The sequence below is a fragment of the Protopterus annectens genome, chromosome 8.part0 (genome assembly GCF_019279795.1).
Source record: "Protopterus annectens isolate FY-2018-M chromosome 8.part0, PAN1.0, whole genome shotgun sequence".
In the NCBI taxonomy this organism is placed as follows: Eukaryota; Metazoa; Chordata; order Ceratodontiformes; family Protopteridae; genus Protopterus; species Protopterus annectens.
Genome location: NC_056741.1, coordinates 488223211 through 488227150, shown reverse-complemented (window position 1 = coordinate 488227150; position 3940 = coordinate 488223211).

Genomic DNA, 3940 nt, shown 5'->3' with positions numbered 1-3940 from the left:
TGAGAAGATTCACAAACCTCTTGAAATACCTAACATACACTTGCATGGATTTGAATTATGTCCTGTTCTGCCCGGAATCTGGTTGCGATAATACGTAACTACCCTATAAAGATATACCTACATATATTAAATAATCTGTCTCTCTCTGTATTTATATATATATATATATATATATATATATATATATATATATATATGTGTGTGTGTGTGTGTGTGTGGGGGGGGACGTGTATAGATTCATATAGGTATGTTTATATATTTATAGATAGATATAGATATAGATATAAATAAAAACTAATAAACTATCCAACTGCCAGTAATGCCATAACTAAATACATTTCTAAAACCTTAAGAAAAAATGGAAGAAACATTCCGAATAAAATAATAATCTACTTTTAATAAGTGAGTACATAGAAGAAATTGACAGCTTTCATTCATATAATGCTTAACAACAAACCTCATCAGAATTTTCGCTAAAGAAACTATGGGCTTGAAAATCAAACAATGCTAATTAACATATCTGTGACATCATAAGTTATCTGTTCCATCTAAGAATGTTTTTAACATTTAAATGTCCATTCAAACCTGGGGGTGGGTCCACCCTAAGTCTCACTTGCTATTTGAGTTCCTTGACCATAGGATTTCATATAAATGTGGCAGAAGTATTGGAGGCATTTTGGTTCATGGGGTATTTGTTGCATCAACAGAGAGCATGAGTAGGGAAATGACTTATAAAGGGATGATCCCTTGTGGGAATTGTTCCTGTTGTAGTTTTGTAGTTGGTAGTTTTTCAAAAATGAATGGTAGAAGTTATCAAGTTCAGGGGAATTTTAGGTGAGATAGTGTGGGGGTGGTTTATGCACTTAGGTGTCCATGTGGGAGATTTTATATTGTGGAAAGTAAAACGTCTTTTGCTACAAGATTAAAGGAACAAATTTGGGATGTAAGAAAATGTAAGCTAGAAAGCCCAGTTACCATGCATGTTAGAGATTGTCACAATAGTGATGTTCAGGGACTTCAAGCAACAATTTTGGAACAAATATACAATGAGCCTTTTAATGAAATTAATATAAAGAACAAATTGCTTCAGAAAGAATCTGCTTTTATTTTAAAGTTTGATACATTGTCCCATAAAGGATTAAATATGGAATGCAGTTGGAAGTGGTTCATTTAATTCTTTAATCAATAATTACTGTGTAATTTGGTATATAAGGAATATTTTTGGAGAAAGTTTTATACTCTGTAAAGGCTGTTGAAGCCGAGGTGCTAGAGGATTTTCAAGACTTTGTTATTGTGTTTTAATAAAAGCCCATTTGGTATCCTGACCATCAGATTTGTGGTTTGGTGCTTTTCTTAATTTTGTTTCAATTTCTCTGGCCATTACTTCATTCCATTTCATATCCTGTACACTTGAATTTCTTAGGGCCAGATTTATGAAGGCTTGCACGGAGTGTAAGAACAGTGTAAGAAATATGTCTGCCGAACGATTCAGCAATAGCCGGCAGGGGCATGCATGAGAGCTTCTAAAGCTACTCTTGCACGGACAGTGTTATGGTATGCAAATTACCTCATTTGCTGCTGAAAGCTATGCAAATGAGGTAAATTTGCGATCCAGGAACCACTAACCTGTCCGTGTGAGAGTAGTGTTATCTGCAGAAATGTACTCCGTCTGTAACGAAGTACCATTCTGTAAATAGCTAAACAGAGCTATGACAGCTCCAAATAAAGGATGCATCTAGTTGAGTAAGCATGGCAATGGCCAAATATAAGGTCACTGGCATTTGCAAATGTTGTAAATCCGTAAAATCCAAAGTTATTTTTTTTCCCCGATCACCGATGTTTAAGCGTAGCGCAGCATCGTGCAAATATGCTGCGCTTTAAATAAAATGAAAAAAAGGGAAAAATAGCCACAAATGTGCATTTACACTAAAAAGCTTGTTCTGCCATGCAGGTGAATGGCAGGCTGCAAACAACATGGCCACTGAGTAGTGGTTGCTAAGGAGGGGAAGCTTAGTGTGAGAGATGTAACCAAGCATTAGAAGGGAATCCTATGCAAATGAGGATAAGGATAGTGAATCCCAATTTTCCCTGGCATGTGAGCCATGTCCCTAGAGTGTAAGTGTAGGAGTAGGGTAGTAGTCAAGTAGAAGATAGGTGACATCATGAGGGGTTATGTCTGAAAGACTGTAAGGTGATTGGAGCACAGTGGCTTGTGTTTTCTCTGAGTTGCTCAGGATTGCAAGAGGCGTGTTCAGAGTGGTACTAGCTGAAAACAAGAAACCAAAGGCGTACACTGTGGATATATCTGAAACTTCTTGCAAACGTGCTTACACCGTGTGCGCTTGTGTGCACTTGTGTGTGCTCGTGTGCGCGCATGTGTGCGTGTGTACGCTTGTTTGCGTGCTGCTGCCCCTTGTGGAAACAGAATGGGAAAAAAGAAGGAAAAGAAGTAGTAGGAAGTTAACCAAGGACAACTAGCAAAGCTGCCAGGTGAAATATATCACAATCAGTCAATTACACAGGTAGTTGACTAGCCCAGCCCAACAATTTAAACTCTGCAAACAGCAGTCTAACCTGTTTTTCACAAGAACTCTGCAACACTGCAGTATAGAAAGAGTGAAAACTCAAAAAGCTTAAGGCTGACAAAATGTTAGGGGCTGCCATTGCTATTATAAACCAACATGTGCAAGGTGCTGAGGGTGGTGATGTTGTGAATGCTGCTGAGCAACCCACAGTGAGGAGATGGAGAAGAGTGTACAGACCCAGGGTAACCTACCAGGGGCTACATGAGCTGGAGATAGTGGAGCGCTATAGAATGGACAGAGACCTCCTGCAGCAAATTGTTGAGCTGTGCTGGCCACACATCACACACAGAACCAACAGAGGGGGGAACCCATCCCAGTGGATACCAAGGTATGTGTTGGCCTACGAATACTAGCTACAGGTACCTTCCAGAGACCAACTGGTGATATGATGGGGGTTTCACAGGCATCAGCATCCAGGGTACTGCATCAGTTCCTGGATGCCATGTCAACACATGTCAGTGAGCATGTATATTTCCCCAATTCCAGTGAGGCATTGGCCAGCAATATGCGTCTTTTCCACCAAAAAGCGGAATACCCTGAGGTGGTGGGTGCAATAGACTGCACGCACATACACATCAAAGCACCACACGGTGAGTGGGGTAGTGTCTACATCAACCGCAAGGGCTTCCCCTCCATCAACTGCCAGGTTGTGTGCGATGTCCAGGGCATAATAATGACTGTGTGTGCTGGCTGCCCTGGAAGCTATCACGATTCCCACATCTGGCATCTGACACAGCTGTACCAGAGATTTGCCAATAGGGACATCCCTGATGGTCACCTAGTGGGGGATGCTGGATATGCACTGGAGCCATGGCTGATGACACCCATCAGAAATGCACACACACCCAAACAAGAACTCCATAATGAGGCACACGCAAAAACAAGAAACATTATTATGCTTGTGTTTGGGATGCTCAAGTCACGGTTCCGGTGCCTGGACACATCTGGTGGAGCCTTGCAGTACTCACCAACTACATGTGCCCAAATTGTCATGGTATGTGCCATACAACACAACATAATCCTGTGAAAACAGCTGCAGCAGGAACAGCATGGGGCAGGGCCAAACAGCCCCCCCCACCATTGCCAAGGCCTGCACAGTGTGACTCGGAGGAGGATTAACCTGAGCCTGCCCCAGTAGGCAGAAGGAGGCGTGCCCAGTATGCCCTAGCCTTGGCAAAGAGGCAACACATAGCACATACACTGACTCAGTAGGAACCCTGGAAATGACACCTCTCTCTGACTCACACATACAATAAAAGGGATGCCTAACTTGACACTACCTGTTTTCAAACATGTATAGGGAGTGTACTATGTGCATCAGACATAGGCAGCCCTGCAGCACCACCTGAGGCATC